The sequence below is a fragment of the Podarcis erhardii genome (genome assembly GCF_964252035.2).
Source record: "Podarcis erhardii genome assembly, chromosome: 1".
Classification (NCBI taxonomy): domain Eukaryota; kingdom Metazoa; phylum Chordata; class Lepidosauria; order Squamata; family Lacertidae; genus Podarcis; species Podarcis erhardii.
The window spans coordinates 72,369,854-72,389,259 of record NC_138497.1 but is presented as its reverse complement, the minus strand read 5'-3'; the positions used below and the strand labels follow the sequence as shown (position 1 = coordinate 72,389,259).

General features: G+C 42.6%; 1 long non-coding RNA gene across 11 annotated transcripts in view; it reads right to left on the bottom strand.

Annotated features, from left to right (window-relative positions):
- The window catches only part of LOC309330847, a 134,468-nt gene that overhangs the window by 102,783 nt on the left and 12,279 nt on the right, over nt 1-19,406 (bottom strand). Inside the window, exon 3 of one of the 11 annotated variants that reach the window (XR_014151625.1) lies at nt 6,566-6,954. The exons of the other annotated variants lie outside the window; for them this stretch is intronic. This is a non-coding gene — a long non-coding RNA (uncharacterized lncRNA). Of the gene's footprint in view, nt 1-6,565; nt 6,955-19,406 lie in introns of those variants that run through there. 11 annotated transcript variants of the gene reach the window in all.

Here is a 19,406-nt window from a genome sequence, read left to right as displayed (position 1 = left end):
TTTTACATTTCACATCTATTTTTCATTTCCTCTCCTGACAAATTCAGGTTCTGAAGCAATCCCTTTGCATACCTAGAAGACATACAAAGCTGAAAATCTGTGAAGCTTCTCATTAAAAACATTCCTCTTAAGAATTTCCATGGAGGTGTGACTGGCAATAGCATGAGATCCGTAAAGGGGAGTATCTGCCAAAGCATTTACATGGGGGGCACATTGCTTGATATACATTTGACCTCTTTCATCCACATTCTCTCACCCCCCCACCCCCTCTTTGCTGTAACACCAAACAAAAGGCACTTTTCACTGCCATTAGCCTGAATCAAAAGGTGTGTGTGTGTGTGTGTGTGTGTGTGTGTGTGTGTAGCTGACAGCAGCAAGATGGAGGATGGTTCAGCCAGGCAGCAGAGGAGCCCTACCTTTACCCTTCATAGAGGGGGCTTTGTCCTACCTGCAGAGGGGGGAAGGTCACAGTGCATGCCCCATTGTCCTGTACCCCCCCCCACACCTCTGCAGGCTTGGCGATGGCTACATGGGTTGCTGTTGGCAGTTCCCTGGGGTGAGAGCCAAGGGGTGTGGCAGCATCATGGCTCGGGAAAGGGAGAGTGCCCTCGTCACTCCTCCCAGGCCCAGCCAGTGAACCAAGAGGGGTCATTCCACACCAAATCTGTTGGTTTCTGCTCTCTTCACTGTGCAGCGAAATGCTTGTCACAAGACAATGTTTACATTCCACAGTCAGAGTTACTGTTGGGTTTTCCCATGGGAAAGGGAGACTGGATGTGACGTACACTGGTTTCCTGTTTTTCACTGTTCTTTGCAGTTCAGTGTGTGCTTTAGAGGAGAGAGGATGCTTTTCTCTGCTCCGGCAGAGGCAAGATGTTTTTTCTGTAACATACCAGCTTTGAAGTGTAAATAAAGAAATTTAGAGTATGGGCACGTACTCCTCATCATTCCGCTGTGCACGGGACTGCTGCTTATCAACAACATCTGGTTCCGGGCCCAGAAAAACGCAGTCATCTTAAGAATGGGCTCCAGAAGTCGAATCGGAGTGCCGGCAAAGGATCGGAATGCAGGGGGACAGATCGGAACGGAATCTGCTCTGCGCGTCAAGATGATTGATGAGGTATGTGCTACTGCTCCGGGCAGCCTGCCAGCTTCTAATTAATGGCTTTATGGCTGGACTTTGAACTTTTATAGCCGGTTTTGCCGTGGCACAGGCAGAAGGCTAAAAGGGACACTATGCTGGGGGAAATAGAAAGTAAAGTGCTGTTGAAGCTGCAGCATGTCGCAGCATGAATTTAAGACAGCAAAGAGGACTTTCGCTTTTGAACTTGCCTTTGGAATGCGGTTTGAGGCTGTTGCAGATAAGCAAAGCAGTTAAGCAGAAAGGCACAGGTTCTCAGGCAGAGGCTGTTTTGAATTAGCCTTTGGATTGAAGCAGCTGTTCATAGATGCAGCATGTATAAAGCAGCATGATTTAAAGCTGCAAAGATGATGCAGGAGACAAATGCCAGAGTCATGATGGCTAGCTGCAGAAGGCTGGATCAGGCAAGTGGGGAATTTGATACCACTGATCAGCCAAATGCTCAACTCACAGTAGCCTGTGATACTGCCATGATTCAGAATGAAGCAGATCGGCGGGGTGTTAGCTGCATGGGCAAGGGGGAGACTTCACAGTCGTCATCCCATAGTGCAGTGGAACCACCAGATGGCGCCAAAGCTTTGAAGGCAGTGAAATGCTACTCGTGTGGACGTCTAGGCCATATGAAAAGGGAATGCAAATATCCCAGGGCCAAGACAGAGCAGCGCAGCGGAAGCTCATCGCGTGGAAGAGGCCAGAGCAAAGGCAAAGGTCCAGTGTCCAGGACAACGCACCCCAAGGCAATGGTCTCACGCTTCACTCCAAAAGATGCAGAGGTCCAGAAGACGTCTAGATCTTTCTTCGTTGTTGATTCAGCGGCGACCCACCACATGTGCAACGATAAGCGACTGTTCGTGTCTTTTACACCGCAGGAAGGTGCGATTCACCAAGCGGATGACCACACAATCCCCAGTAAAGGCTACGGAACTGTTGTTCTTCACAGTTTGGACTTATCGATACAGAATGTGCTTTATGTGCCGGATGCCAAACATAATCTGCTCAGCGTTGGACAACTGAATGAGCGGAATATTGACGTTTCCTTTAAGAACAAAAGGTGCATCATCACAAAGAAAAATGATTATGTATTGTATGCTGAATATGTTGATCGTTTGTATGTTTTGTATTATGATGATGTTGTGCAGGATGACACTTGTTGCATTGCAAGTACTAACAAAAGTTTGCATGCAGAATGTATTCACGATTTTCATCGAAAACTTGGTCATTTGCATTTTGAGGCAGTATCTAAAATGCCTGCCTTGGTTGAAGGTATGACTATTAAACCCTGCAGGTACCACATGAAGTGCAAGGCATGCGCAGCAAACAAGGTAAAAATGGCTGCGAAAGGTAAGGTGTCTAGTAGGCAAGCTACAGAACCATACCAAATTGTTCATGCTGATTTGGTTGGACCACTAGCGCCCTCTTTGGGAGGAAACAGGTACTTCATGGTTCTCATTGATGCATTTTCCAGGTATATTTATGTGTACAATCTCAAGCAGAAATCAGAGGCTTTTCCTAAGTTCAAGGAATTCTGTGCTTGGTTGGAAAATGTGCATGGTAAGAAGGTAAAGACTCTTTTCAGTGATCGCGGGGGAGAATTCACTTCTCAGCAGTTTGAAGCTTTTCTGACTGAGAAAGGAATTCAACACGATTTGTCTAGTCCTCGCTCGCCATGGCAGAATGGACTTGCGGAACGAGCAAATCAGACATTGCTTCAAGGGTTAAAAACCTTGCTGCATGATGCAAATCTACCAGAGAGTTATTGGGCCGAAGCTCTCTCATGTTTCACTTACAGTTATAATCGCAGGTTATCTTCAGCGATTGGTTGTACCCCGTATGAGAAGATGTTTGGCAAGAAGCCATACATCAAACACATGAAAATTTTTGGTTCTGACATGTGGGTTCACTCACCACAAAACTCCAAGTTAGACAAGCGTGGATTGCATGGTATCTTTCTAGGTTATCAGAAAGGTTCTTACAGAATAATGATGACTGACTCAAAGGCAATTAAGCTCACAAGAAGTGTTGAGTACAATGCCAAGTGGGGGGAGAATGTGGGAATTTTCCAATGTTATCCAGATGACAGTGATGAGACTGAGGATAGTCAAAAGCAACCGCAACAACCCACACCCACTGATGAAGGTTCTGATTCTGAGTCTGAAACTGAATCGGGTGATTCAGAGGATTTCGAGAGTGCGAAAGCCTCTATGCGACCCTCTGAAAGCTCTGATCAAGAATTGGAGGAACCATTGTTCACAATAGGCCACTTTTCTCCTAAAAAGGAAGAGGAAAGTGTTGAAGACCTAAGGCTAATTCGCAGGTCACAAAGAGCCACAAAAGACAGACCTCCAAAGAGATTTGCTGATGAGTTTGCTAAGATAGCAGTAACAGCTGTTAAAAGCTCCAAGAAGGTATTTGAACCTTCAAGTTTCCAAGAAATCCAGGATTTGGATTCAAAGGAAGCTGAGCCATGGTTAAATGCAATGAAGGCTGAGCTTGATTCCTTGGAAAGGAACAAAACATGGGACCTTGTTCCAGTAGTTCCAGGAATGAAATTGCTTGGAAGCAAATGGGTCTTCAAAGCGAAGACTGATCAAAATGGCAAGATAGTCAGACACAAAGCCAGATTGGTAGCCAGAGGTTTTGCACAGGTACCAGGTCAAGACTATCACGAGACCTACTCACCCACAGTGAGGTATGAGAGCATTAGGCTTATGCTCAAGCTAGCTGCAGAGGAAAATCTACACATTAGTCACCATGATGTAAATACAGCTTTTCTGTACGGATCTCTAGATGAATCACTTTATATGCTTCCACCTGATGGCGTACAGGTAAAACAGGGATTTGTTTGTGCTCTGAAGAAGTCCCTTTATGGTCTCAAACAAAGTGCAAGGTGTTGGCACACAAAACTCACTGAAGTATTGTTTTCTCTAGGTTTTAAGCAAGGGAAAGCTGATCCATGTGTATTTGTCAAAGAGGAGGGGCAAAAGAAACTGTATTGTTTGTTTTATGTTGATGATCTTTTATTCTTTTGGAAGGATGTCACAATGTACAATAACGCCCTAGCTCAACTGAAAGAGCATTTTGACATGAAAGATCTTGGTGAGGTAAACAACTACCTATCTCTGGAAATAGAGAGAGATCAAGATGGTAACATTCTAGTACACCAGTCACGGAAAATTGCTGATGTGTTAAGCAAACTAAACCTGATGGATGCTAACCCCGTAGACACACCGATGATAACAGGTTATCAGGTAGATGACACTGAAGAAGCATTTTCTGACACTACACTGTACAGAAGTGTGCTAGGCAAGCTAAACTTCATTGCCAGATGTTCAAGACCAGACATTGCTGTTAGCTGTAATTTGCTAAGCAGACAAGTCAACAATCCTACTGTTAAGGATTGGAAAGCTCTGAAACGCATAGCGCGGTATTTGAAAGGCACTATGCATTACAGACTGAGATTTAACAATCAGAAGTCTGGTGGTCTTGAAATATTTGCAGATGCAAGTTTTGGAAGTGACACTACAGACAGGAAAAGTACGTCTGGAGTTTGCTATATGTACAATCAGGGTCTATTTGATTGGTCATGCAAGAAGCAAACAACAGTTAGCTTAAGTACTTGTGAAGCTGAACTGAACGCACTGTCTTATTCACTTAAAGATTGTGAATGGTTGTTACAATTGTGCAAAGACATGAAAATTCCTGTCAAATGTCCAATCCAGGTTTACCAGGACAACAAAGCATGTTTGGCTTTGCTGAATTCTGAAGGTTGTAAGCAAAGCACGAAGCACTTGCAATTGAAGTTGCAACATGCTAGGGAACGTATTCAGAAGGGACTCGTAACGGTGTCCTATATGCCAGGTAATGAAATTCCTGCTGATGTATTGTCCAAGATTGTATCAAGGGATCAACACTGTACCTATGTGCAGAAGTTGGGTTTGTACTGATATTGTACGAACACGCTGCCCAGTGATGTTCACAGAAAGGGGGAGGATGTTGGTTTCTGCTCTCTTCACTGTGCAGCGAAATGCTTGTCACAAGACAATGTTTACATTCCACAGTCAGAGTTACTGTTGGGTTTTCCCATGGGAAAGGGAGACTGGATGTGACGTACACTGGTTTCCTGTTTTTCACTGTTCTTTGCAGTTCAGTGTGTGCTTTAGAGGAGAGAGGATCTTTTCTCTGCTCCGGCAGAGGCAAGATGTTTTTTCTGTAACATACCAGCTTTGAAGTGTAAATAAAGAAATTTAGAGTATGGGCACGTACTCCTCATCATTCCGCTGTGCACGGGACTGCTGCTTATCAACAACAAAATCACCTGATGCCATGTGCGTTCACGACTCAGATTTTCTTCAAAAAAAAAAAAAAATGTGTAGAAACCTATGAGATAACCTCAAATGAATTTTTGGTCCAAAATTGGGCGAAGGAGAATTTTTTAAAAAATTTCAATTTTCGTGCCATTTAGGCTAATGCAATTTCTGCGTCAGTTTAGAAAAAAACCTCCTGTTTCACTTATTTTTCAACCAATTGGGCTTATTTTGGTATCAAAATAAAGCTAATTGTGGTCTCTTTTAAAATAAGGTATAAAAATGGTATTAAATGCCACAGAAAAGAGTCACCAACCATTCAAAGTGAATTTTTGTCATTTTATTCCCGGTAGGTTCGATAAGCCATAGCACACAAACCACAACTAACACATGTATCTTTTTTTATTTTTAGAATAATTCATGAGCGATTGCCAGCATCTGGGCATGCGCAGAAGCGATTTCCGGTGCCACGGACATGCACAGATGCGATTTCTGGCGTGACACTGCGCTGGCCCAGCCCATGGAGGATCTCTGTGGGAGTGATCCGGCCCATGCCTGGTAAGCCTTGCCGACCCCTGCCGTAAACCCTAGAAATTATTAAATGATAGGGTTTAGATTAGCTGGGAGTACTGAAGGGAAGGTTGCTGGCCCGTGGAAAAATACAGGCTAAGCTTCCTTTCCAAGCCAGGGCCTCACATGAGATAGAGGCATTAACATGACGAAAGGTGTTGATGGCCCATCCAAGAGAAATATTGGGCCTAGGCAGACAGAATGTTGCCAGGGTAGCTGGGTATGAAGCAACAGGAAAGTTTTTAGCAAGGTGTGCTGGGAAGAAGACTAGGAGGAAAAAAAGACAGAGATCCATCTTGGGCAGGATGGCTGAAGGCTGGCTGAGAGAGATGCCTTTGTCTCCAGTGCTGTACTGCTGTGGGGAACAAGCCGCTCTTGGAATGACCATGCTGTAAGCTCTGGGCTCCCTCCATGCAGACTGAAGGTGTAAATATGTGGGGGTTTTTTTAATAAAAAATCTACAACAGTCTCTGCCATGTCTTCAATTCTCCAAAGAAGCACAGACCCGAGGTGTGCACCTGGAACCCCTTGTAATCTTGCTACCACTTTTGTATCAGTACCTTTATCTGTCACAGTGTTGCAAGTGGGGGGAGAAAGAGCCTTCTTTAAGTTTGGACACAGTCCGCAGCTGCTATCTTGGTCATTGCAGCTACAGCTTGCTTTGCTTTACCTTTCTCGCTATCTCAGAACACTTAGCCAGCAAACGGGGCATCAACTACTAGTTAAGCCCTCAGATTCCTCTGATGAGGTGTTGTGGAAAAGCAACAAGAAGTGCCCCACCAAGGAGCATCATCAGAAGCAGCACTGGAAGTTAGGTAGTGATTATGATTCTTGTGAGTCCAGCTCTTCAGTTACTGATAGTGTAGCATCCCTCGGTGACTACTGGCTGACTGCTGCCAGGGTGATAGGCCTGCCAGGGTGGAGTTGGTGTTAGTGCATCTGTGCTCACAAGGAAAGCCAAGGGACAAGGGTTGAGAGAGGAGGGTTCTTCAAGTGAGGACCCATGGTAATCTATTTATATGGATTAGGAGGACCCTCCTGGGCTTCATCTTACCAGCAAAGCAAGGCATTGGATTGGATTCTTAACTCCTGCCATGAAATTGGGGTACCCCATTAAAGGGGTCCAAGGGGGGTGTTTCTGTCCAGATAGGGGCTGCCAGGCCATGAAATGTGGTGCTCCTGGAGGGTTCACCCCAATCTGATGTACGTGATGGAGCAATCCTTATCCAAGGATTAACCCCAACAGTAATCAGCCAGCTGCTGCATTGGTTGATTCAGGATACACATGAATCTTCCAAAGTTTACCTATGCCAAAACCTACTGACATTTGTAGTCAATAAAGTTGTAGTAGCATATTTAATCCAAATATGTTGTTCTGTGTTTATTACCTCTTCCCATGTCCCCACCACTGGCAATCGTAGGCTCGATTGCCTGGGCCCGCAACTGCAACATTTCAGGCATCTGACCACATCCAGACTGTCACCTAGCTTTAATTGCACCCCATGTTCCACATCAAATCAACATAGAGTTGTTTCATGCACATTGGCATGAAATGAAGAAACAAGCTTGTGACAAAAGCTAATCAAGCTACAGTTGTCAATGTGAAGTAGACACAAGTCCAAATAGTTACATATATTTTTGCAAGACTACGAAACTTTTGCAAACTGATGGTTTGCATGTTTTAGAATCTTTCCCCAAACTGAATTTCCAGTGTTTCCCAAATGTGTTCTATTTTTAAAAGCGTTCATTGGGCCAGGAGTGATTTTTCAAGTTCTCTATCCCTACACACACCAATTCCTAACTGTTTCTAATCTTCCATCCCTTCATATGTTGGCCTCTGCTTTTCATTAGCAGGTGAAGGTGGCATGAATAAGCTTGATGATGCTCCTTTGCCTTGATGCCTTCTGGGTCACATGCAGTTTTAATTAAAGAAGGGGCTCTTTGGGGTGAGTTGAGTTTCAGGGTCAAAAATGTTCTGTTTAAAAGTTTGCATTGAGACAATGAGTAAAGCTAATATTATAATGTATGACATCTATATTGTTTAAACAGCCAAGCTCATGTTACTGGTGGCTAATCTAAATCCTAGAACGGAACGTAAGAAAGCAAATGTGTTACATTATGTGATTTACGTGTAGGGTTCCTGTTGATGAAAAGAGGAAACCGAAATGGATACTGAGCCCTTAACCCCAAGGCAAACTTTGCCAGCTGTCACCTAATTCCATAAAGAATCTACAAACAGGGGCAATTCTCGAGGAGTCTTGCTGCTGGTAGTCATTGATAGTTTCTCTCCACTCTTTAATCGAGTTGAATTAAAAGCACAAGAGTGTCATGTTCTGTGTATTTTTAAAGGAAAGGGGGCAGATTTTATTATTTATTAAGCCCTTTGATTTTTGTAATTCATTATCCCAACATACCCTAGGTTATTTGGCCAGATTAGTAATTGAGACATGCAACAGGAACTTGAATTTGCCATCAGAACTGATCTTGCAGTCTTTCAAAATGAGCAAAATATGGCATAGTTCAATACTGCTAGCTTTGATAGATCATGATGCAGATGCTGTTGAAGGTTAGATCACTATAAACTAAGATATAATGAATCACTGTGAGGCTGAAGCACTATGCCTCCATAAAAGTCTTAATCTTCCAAAGTGTGCTGCATATAAGGTGGCTTAAAACAGAGTGTTGTCAAGTCCACTTGAATGTATTTATTTATTTCCAATAATTTATCACCTACTTCTCTGTATAAAGCAAATTGGTTGCCCGTTTCCAAACCTTTACCAACTCTATAGCATCTTTTCTGAGGTGAAGAGACCAGAACTGCATACAGTATATAGATTTATATACCATAGATTTATAGAATGACATTACGATACTGGCAGTTTTACTTTCAATTCCTTTCCTAATGATCCCCAGCATAGAATGTTCCTTCACGGTCACCGCACACTGTGTCGACATGTCTGGATAGGCTTGCTTAAACAAAAATGTTTAAAGTAGGTCTGAAAAGAGTACAGTGAAGGTGCCTGCCTGGTATCAATAGGCAAGGAGTTCCAAAGTGTAGCTGATGCCACACTAAAGAGCAATTTCCAACAAACGTGGAGCAAACATTAAGTAGCACCCGTTACTATCTCTGTCTACTCCTATGTTAGAAAAAGTGTTGGTGTATCCAAGTAACTGCATTTTCTAGATGGCCCTTCCCTCCCCCACCCTCAATATATATATAAACATGCATTTCACATTGAATATTAGCAGTTATAGTTGTTTGGCCATCAATATTTTTGTAAGAATGAGATTGGTGAGGAAGGTGCCAGTGGTTTAAATTGCCACAATATGGGCAATGGAGCTGAATTGTATCCTTTCTCCCAAGGTCTTATTGGTAGCAAATGCTTGGTGGTGATTGTTTAACAATGAGGCTGAGTTCCTTTTGTGAATGAGTGACTGCTGTCTACTTCACATAATCAGGATGTCTGTAATCAGGACACCTGCGTTCCTGGGACGTTGCCCAGGGAACCAATTTACCCTAATGACAGTGGAAGATACGGACTACTGCACAGATGCTGGCTTTATCAGAACAATGGCGCATTAGCAAAAATAAATAAATAAATAAACCACACACACCCTTAACAGTTGTGCATTGGATTAAAGCCAGTGGGTTAAGTGGTGTTTAATCAGGTGCTAAATAGATAATAATGTAATAATACTTTTCATTACATCATGCTAATAGTTTCTTACTTGTAATCCCAAAGTGCTTAAAAAATTCCTAAACCCCATCTCACTCCTATAAAGGCAGGGTGGAGGGAGGTATCAGCCAGAGGGAAAAGATACACCAAGGAAGTGAAGTAACATGCAGAGTTACTCACTGAAAATATATTTGACTTGATGAAATTGGGATGAGCAGAAAGTATACCGTAATTTTATGTAGCCCAACGTCTAGAGAATTAGGCTGTACTAGCACAGCACAGGTGGGACATATAGGTTTTAAAGCCTATGGGTATTTATTTATTTGTTTGTTTATAAAAATATTTGTGACCCACCTTTCCTTGCACAGTTTACAAGGAAAGAAAACAACAGAAATAATAAAATGCAATGGAACTCTATGAAACGTAACATGCATAACCCAACATAATGCAAATAAGATGAGAGATGGAAGTGGGCTGTGCAGCTGGCAGTGAAATCCCTTTGAAGCAATACAAGAAAATGATAAACTATCATGAGCATATTTATTTATTTTGGTTACATTTGACCAGTTGGAACTGAAAAAAAAACTATTTGCCTACTTCAGTATGTCTCCACTCCCCAAAACACAGTCATACAGCTTTTACATTCGGTTACAGACTGCAACATGAGAGCAAGTCTTCTCTGCTACGAAAATCAAGTATCATGTTTGACATCTGCCTCCTAGGGGCACCACTTCATAAAATGTCAGCATTTTTAAAATGCCAGAACTGTGTATACTGCTCTTGTACTCTTTTTCATAGAATCAGATCTGGGAGAAATTCTACTCAAAGTCAGGATCATCTACCTACCAAACCTTCCCAGATTAATCTACACCTGTGGTAGATTCTGGGAAACTGGGGTTCCTTGGTAGTTCCTTGAAGGGTTCCTTAATGAGAAAGTTCTCTTTATAGAAGCCAGTCTTCTCCAGGGCTTATCCAAATGACAACTTTCTCACTGTTCCTGAATTCTGCACCCAAAGGGGGAGGGTGTTGTGTGTGTTGTAGAATGTTTACATGGTAGGGTGGCTAACCTTTTTTGGTTAAAGGGCTGCAATGAGGGCTGGCGACTTCTTCAAGGGCCACATGGCAATGGAGGGCAACAACAAAGTGGCCAAATCATGCTCACTTGTGCATATGTGCAGACGGGGCGGAGGACTGTTATCTGCATCACAACATTTTCTAGAATGTATTAAGAGACAGGAAACAGGAAGGAGTGTTGGCCTCTCCAAGACTTTCTAACAATTGTCTGTTCCAGCAAATATCACAGATAAGAAGAGAAACTCGATTCTGAAGGAGGGTGGCAGGCTACTAAAATGGTGCAGGCCATGGGTTTGCTAGTCCTGATGTAGGGAAATAGTGATATCAAATAAGCCTGTGACCAGTGCTGTGTGTGAACTGATTTTTAAGCTCCAAAATCTCTATACAACTCATTTAAATGTCTGCTGTCCCACCACTAGCAGATGAAATGGGTGGATTGTTAGTATTTTATGTATCCAATGGTTCCTTGGGCATGGTGCCAGAGCAGCAGTGAAGTCTTTGGTTTTTAATGTATACATATCTTGACATTCTAAAGATATGGGTTGCTACACATCAGAATAATATAAAATTTAATGCTACGCATCAGATTAACAGAAGTATTTAGCATAATGATATGCATCCTTTAGAAGTCTATACTTAAGGTCAGAGGCCAGTATTCCAGAAAATATCTATAGTGGCAAAGGAGGTATGCGGTCACAAGTTGTGTTGGGAACATGAAAGAGAAAGTTGTGGAAGGGATGATTAAGTATCCAAGTTATCTGAGATGAGTAGAGCTTAGCCTTGGCAGGCAAGAGGAATATGAAGCCAATCCTTTCCCAATCCCATTAGAGCCCCACCCTGCCACAAAGAAACGTTTAGGGCAGGCAGATGTTTCCCCTACTGGCACTCAGAAATAAATGTTTAAATAAAAGTAAAATGCCAACCTTGGAAACACCTCCATTCGAACAGTTCGTTAGCAGAAATGGTGAAGAAGAATTTAAATACTGGTGTTTGCCTATTTTCTCATTAACTACCATGAAAACATCAAAACCTGAGGAAGATAAGCCACCTGCCTTAAAGTCCAAAGTTTGTTTCTATAGCTTTCAAGTACAAGGTAACATTTTGTTGTCCATTGCTCCCCAGATTTCCAGTTAACATAATACACTTTGGTTGGAAATATCAAGCTTGCACATTGGAATAAATTTCCTCTTGTTAAGGGCTTGTCAAATTGTTTAAAGTGTATAATGGAAAGGCAAAATGTCCACACAATAGAGTTTTAATTCTGCCTCCATTTTCTTGACTTTAACAATAAATTGCAGAGTCAAAGCCTTTAAAGCTTCCATAGTAACAAAGCAAACCTAATTTGTATGGATCACTTTCTGGGATGGAAACCTACCACATACTAACTCACAAATAAAACAAAGTATTAAGCTGACAATATATTTTGAATGCATTCTGCAATAATGTATGAAAAAGTAATTGTAGAATTGACATGTGCACATATAGTAACAGTTTGTGCAATAAAATGTTTCAAGGTTGTTTTTTTCTCTTTTCCATTCCAGAGCAATAATCTATTTCATGTTTGGAAATTATTAAACATGGGGGGGGGGATCCTATTCTGCTGAGAATTGTTTGAAGAGTAGTAACACTAGTCTATAAACTGTAGCTACATCAGCTCCTGCTTTACTGATGGTGGTGATGCTATGGATCAGATGTGTGGAAATAACCATGTGTCATATATGCATTAATGACAGAACCCTCAAATGTACAAGCTTTTGGGGTAAACATTTATGCAGGGCAGCATTTCACTGTGTTGATAAAGTATCGAAATATATGTATATTCTAGGATATTTTAGCTTGCCACTCTATATGACTGTTGGTGAGTACAGCAAACCTTGGCTCCCAAATGCCTCCATTTTGATATGTTTTGGCTCCTGAACGCCGAAAACCTGGAAGTAAATGCTCCAGTTTTTGAATGTTTTTCAGAAGCCGAACATCCAATGCAGCTTCCGCTTGAGTGCAAAAAGCTCCTGCAACCAATCGGAAGCCACGCCTTAGTTGTTGCACATTTTGGAAGCCGAACGGGCTTCTGGAATGGATTACGTTCGAGAACCGAGGTTTGACTGTACCTGTTTTGTTAAGATGGAATACGTATGTTTCATATGGGGACAGAAGGCTAGCCTCCTACTCATTAGTCTACTTTTATACAACTACAGAGGAATGAAGAAACTGCTTACCCTAATTGGTTTGCTTAATGTGAATGCTCATAGAAAATGATGTCCTTGCTGACAGATATGTTCACAATGCCCTAGACCCACATGGCTACCCCCTCTAACTCCCTTTAAACATCCAGGAAGATAAAAGAGGGTGTTATACATATGATCTGTTTCTTTAAGAGCAGACCTGGATTGTAACAGCAGTACCTTTTTCCTCTTTGAATAGGTGTGGTTTCTCCCTTAAGCCAACTGGAACTGGTTACAGTCAGTAAACCTGCATAGGAAGGCCAAGCTGGCTAGCTTTCTTTCTCTCTGTGTGTTTGTTGTTTATTAATAAAAAGAGTTTTCAAAGTTACCTCTACTCCTGATTCTTCTTGTGCTTAGGACTCGCATTGTGCTGTCACAGAATTAAGGTTGGTGTGAGCATGTCTGACATTCTACAATGTGGTAGAATTTGACGGTTTTACTTTTCTGTTTGTAAGTGGCAATGGATGCTATCCATCTAGATTTAAGCACTTCACACTGGTGATAGTGGAGGAAAATATGTTTAAATCCAACTGTTATCCCTAAGTTAATACAGTGATGATTTCACTGAGGTGTACAACTGGGTAATGGCAAATGGTTTTCTCACTGCTGGGGTCTGGGATTTGAAGCAGAAACTGGTACCTGTGCATCAGTGGCTCTGCAAAGCAAATTTTTCTTATTTAGAATCTGAAGCATTAGTGTTTTTGGATCTTTTGAAGAAATAAAACTGAGGTCTTGACAACTGTCTTGATCTCAAGCTGAGCATACAATGAGTATCATGGAGTTCAGAAGCTCAGTGCATTCAAGTGTAGCGCCTTAATGCTCTCAGCCCTTTCACTCATACACAGACACAAGTATGTGTGTGTTTTTAAACTCTGTTGGTAATAAGAGCAAAAAACAACAACAACCCACAACCCTCTAGATATTCTGTTCTTAATGCAATTAAGTGGGACATTGTTCCAAAATGAGACTCTGGAAATAGTAAGAGAGAACTATGCATTATTTGTTTTATATTTTTGTAACAAATTGACTTTAGGGTATGAATTGTCATAGTATCTATCTTTAGTCCTTAATAAACTGACCTCATAGATATAGAGAGAATGATACATATATTATACAGTAAATTGACCTACAGTACAACTCCAAAAGAGACCAGCTCCTGATCGATTGTTGAAGGCTCCAACAATTTTTACTTTTTGCAGATGTTTAAGCTGTACTACAAAGTTGATTAAAAGATACTATCAATTTTGAAATTTGCAGGGATTTTTCTATTGTGCCGGGCCCCAACACATTAGTATCCAGATCCTACTGGGTGGATACTTGCTGGTGTCTGATTGTCTACTAAGTTTCCAGGTTGCTGGAATCCATGATGCTAAAATATATAAAAGAGTAACCAGTAATATTTGTGGGGTTTCATTTTTAGAAGTTAAGGAAACCGAAATACCGCCTTGATTTTCCATGCAGCATCCTATAATTCATTGCTCCCGCAATTCTACACATGAACGATATAACTCATCACAAATGATCAAGGGCAACATCATCAAACACACACATGTGCAAACATGTTCATCATCATCTACATTTATCTCTGTTTTAGAAATCTGAGTGCTGCCTGACATATATGACAAAGAATCACAAAGTTGGAAGGGATCTCAAAGGTTATGTTGCCCAATTGACTTCTTAAAAGGGTGACAGACATACACATTCAACTGAGCCAGTGCAGTTAAACCCACAGGAAGGATGTGTAGGGATGCAACATCACTATGTCTACTGCAGTCCACCTGGCTAATAATTCCACATGCAGCTGACTGTCTAAAAGCCATCACTGGGTAGCACTGAAAGGCCAAAGAGAGAAAGGAACCAGAGAGCACATGAATTTGAGCTTCTCTAAAGTATAGTGTATCATTGGTTTTGGCTAGTTATTACATGGAAAACCTTACTGACTGTTTAACAGGCAGATAGAAATGTAGGAGCCATTCACAGAAACCCAGTTTGCAGAAGGAGGGAAGAAACCCTTCTTACAGAATAAGAAATGAATGGTTATGGGAGGAAAAATAGCACCAAAGTTAGACGTATTTGTTACACAGAAGGGAACTTGCAGCTAGTAGTTGCAGCGGAGGAAATTTTGGTTGAAAAGATTGACATTTTAATAAACTGATCTTAATTAATAGCACTTTGAAATTCTGAGTTGTGCACTGCCTATCTGAAAACACTAGAACCAGTGGCTTTTAAAATAATTTGCTGCTTGTGGGTGATCTCTTTTTGAAACAAACCCGGACCCTCCAGTCACAATTTATTTTTTATTTCAAAAATGATTTTTACGAGCAAATTTTGCTTTGGTTCAAGAGAATTATAAATCATTATTACACAGCCAGACACTTCAAACATTTTGTAAGAGCTTTGTGCCCAATGAGGCATCAAAGGCAATACTGAAATTCATGATTACAGTGTGAGTGTATGTCCATTCATTAATATATTACAGTTCAGGACTCTCTATATTAATAGGAGATCTTGGATTTGTTATGGGTTTCTCCATTAGAGAAAGGTATCTCTTGCTCCCCTACAAAGCAAAGAGACTACTGTAAAGGAAATTATAGACTCTCAATAGCATAAGATGTGCTTAAAAATCTACTAAATGCAAGAAGGGCACAGCAGATGTGACTTTAGCTATGTCTTAAATTCTATTCCCTCATCTCCTTTTTAAAAACAATTAATAGTAGTCACCAGGGGCACCAATCAGGATCAGGACTGTGCTGCAGGGGACTAGACCCTCCTCTGCTCTGCCATTTTGCTCCCTCAGCTGCTTGTTGCTGCAATTAGGATGCTTGAGGAACGAGATCTTTATGAATTCCAATAAAAGTTTACATGATCCACACCACTCATACCAATGCGTGCATTGGAACTTGGTTATCCATCAGCTTTTACACCTCCCACATCTTCTGATGCAGTTCTAGGTTGAAATAATATCAACATCTTATTTTGAGAGAAAACATAGATTTTTAAATGATGTGTTTAAACTGCAAATTTTCATGCAGATGGTTTTGTAGAAAAAGGTTCACAGATTAATGAGGAAGCAGCTGTAACAGATTTAAGGATGAACACATGCAAAAGTGGCACAGAATGGAAAAAGGCATGGATCATTTTTTTCATATCCTGGGTAACTAGTTGCTGGAGCGACTCAGTGGGTTGAGAAGAATACTAACACCCACTTCCTGGCAGGTGAGTCCGTGGAAGGAGGGTATAAGGCAGCAAAAGCAACTCACTTGCTTGGAAGCCAGCAAAGCAGATCCACCCCACCCAAGTACCTGCTTCTCAGCTGAAGAGGAGATCTTCAACTGCAAAACTTTATGATAAAAATGGTCATTGTTTTCTTGTCATTATGAACATTTTACTGGACCAACATTTTAAGTATTTTTATTTTTTTCTGGTTTTAAATTGCTTTTATTTGTTGTATCTTGTCAAGTCACTTTGAGACTTTTTCTTTTGTGTAAAGCAGCTGATAAATGTAAATAATAATAATAATAATTTATTATTTGTACCTTGCCCATCTGGCTGGGTTTCCCCAGCCACTCTGGGCAGCTTCCATAGAAACCAAAAATACACTGAAGTATCACACATTAAAAACTTCCCTGAACAGGGCTGCCTTAAGATGTCTTCTGAATGTCAGGTAGTTATTTATCGTTTTGACATCTGATGGGAGGGCATTCCACAGGGCGGGCGCCACTACTGAAAAGGCCCTCTGCCTGGTTCCCTGTAGCTTTGCTTCTCGCAATGAGGGAACTGCCAGAAGGCCCTCGGCGCTGGACCTCAGCGTCCGGGCAGAACGATGGGGGTGGAGACGCTCCTTCAGGTATACTGGGCCGAGGCCGTTTAGGGCTTTAAAGGTCAGCACCAACACTTTGAATTGTGCTCGGAAACATACTGGGAGCCAATGTAGGTCTTTCAAGACCGGTGTTATGTGGTCTCGGCGGCCGCCCCCAGTCACCAGTCTAGCTGCTGCATTCTGGATTAGTTGTAGTTTCCGAGTCACCTTCAAAGGTAGCCCCACGTAGAGCGCATTGCAGTAGTCCAAGCAGGAGATAACTAGAGCATGCACCACTCTGGCGAGACAGTCCGTGGGCAGGTAGGGTCTCAGCCTGCGTACCAGATGGAGTTGGTAGACAGCTGCCCTGGATACAGAATTGACCTGTGCCTCCATGGACAGCTGTGAGTCCAAAATGACTCCCAGGCTGCGCACCTGGTCCTTCAGGGGCACAGTTACCCTATTCAGGACCAGGGAATCCTCCACACCAGCCCGCCCCCTGTCCCCCAAAAACAGTACTTCTGTCTTGTCAGGATTCAACTTCAATCCATTAGCCGCCATCCATCCTCCAACCGCCTCCAGGCACTCACACAGGACCTTCACCGCCTTCACTGGTTCTGATTTGAAAGAGAGGTAGAGCTGGGTATCATCTGCATATTGATGGACACCCAGTCCAAACCCCCTGATGATCTCTCCCAGCGGCTTCTTATAGATGTTAAAAAGCATGGGGGAGAGGACGGAACCCTGAGGCACCCCACAAGTGAGGGCCCAGGGGTCTGAACACTCATCCCCCACCACCACTTTCTGAACACGGCCCAGGAGGAAGGAGCGAAACCACTGTATAACAGTGCCCCCAGCTCCCAGCCCCTCTAGACGGTCCAGAAGGATGTTATGGTCGATTGTATCAAAGGCCGCTGAGAGATCCAGCAGAACTAGGAAACAACTCTCACCTTTGTCCCTAGCTCGCCGGAGATCATCAACCAGCGCGACCAAGGCAATTTCAGTCCCATGATGAGGCCTGAATCCCGATTGGAACGGATCCAAATGGTCCGCATCCTCCAGGCGTGCCTGGAGTTGTTCAGCAACCACGCGCTCAATCACCTTGCCCAAGAATGGAAGATCTGAGACTGGGCGATAGTTGGCCATACTGGCCGGGTCCAAAGATGGTTTTTTAAGAAGCGGTTTAATGACCGCCTCTTTCAGCGGATCTGGGAATGTTCCCTCACAGAGGGAAGCATTCACCACCCTGCAGAGCCCATCGCCCAGCTCTTCCCGGCTTGCTTTTATTAGCCAGGATGGGCAAGGATCAAGGAGACAGGTGGTTGGTTTCACGCGTCCAAGCAGCCTGTCCACATCCTCGGGGGATAACGGATTGAAATTGATTCCATGCAACTTGACCAGAGCTCTAGCACTCTCCCGCCCCAGCCCTGCTCCCACGGTGGTGTCTAGCTCCTTCCAAATATGAGTGATTTTATCTGCAAAAAACTTTGCAAAATCGTTGCAGGAGATCTTGGGGTCTTTACAAGGCCCCGGTGGTAAAGGTGGTTCCGTTAAATTACGAACCACCTGAAAGAGTCTCCTGCTACTATTTTATGCAGATGCAATAGAGGCGGTGAAGAAAGTCTTCTTCGCCATCGCTATCGCCACTTGGTAGGCTCGACGTTGAGCTCTAACCTGTGTCCGGTCAGATTTGGAGTGAGTTTTCTGCCACCGATGCTCTAGCCATCTTAGCAATAGAGCTGGCATCCCGTCTGTCTCGCGAGACAGTGGAAGAGTGTCCCTTTGGGGGTGAAGTCAAACTGCTGCAAGGTTACAGCACCTCCTGTGACTGTAGAGAGGTATGGGAGAGACATGCTTTGTTGCAGCTGGGGCAGATGAAAGCATCTGGTTGTGCTGTTCCAGATGAACCATGGCATCTCCATGTAATAAATAAATAGATAATATTTGGGTAGTAGGGAAGGTCACCTAGAAATAGCTACTGCAAGAAGCTGTGTTGCTTCTGTCTAAGAAGACACCCCTCTCCACAAAAAACAGTAAAGTCCCATTCTGGTAGTGGGAGTCCTTGTGCTGTCTTCTGCCCTAGGCCCTGATTCTACTGCATATACGATTCAAGACTGCAATATCTGAAGAACTGCCTCTATCTATATGAACCTATCCAGACCCTGAGATCATCCTGAGACCCTTCTTTGTGTGTTTCCTCCATGAAAGATCTGGAGGGCGGCAACATGAGAATGGGCCTTTTCTGCAGTGGCTCCCCATTTGTGGAATGGTCTCCCAGGGAGATTCGGCTGGCACCTTCATTATACAACATTAGGCGCCAGGTGAAAACATTCTTCTTTAACCAGGCTTTTGGCTGATTGACATCCAATGGCTTTTTAATGTGTTGTAGAAGCGGGGATTGTTGGGCTGTCTCTGTTTTTATTTTTATGATGTGTTTTGTATTTGTTATATTGTAATTTTATGTTGTGAACCAGCCTGAGATCTACGGGTATAGGGCAGTATACAAATGTAATTTAAAAATAAAATATATAAATAAAGAAGAATAGAGTGTCATGTTTTCGGAGCTTGATTTTATGGTTATGCCTTTCAGGAAGAGAGGTACTGTACGCCCATATGCCT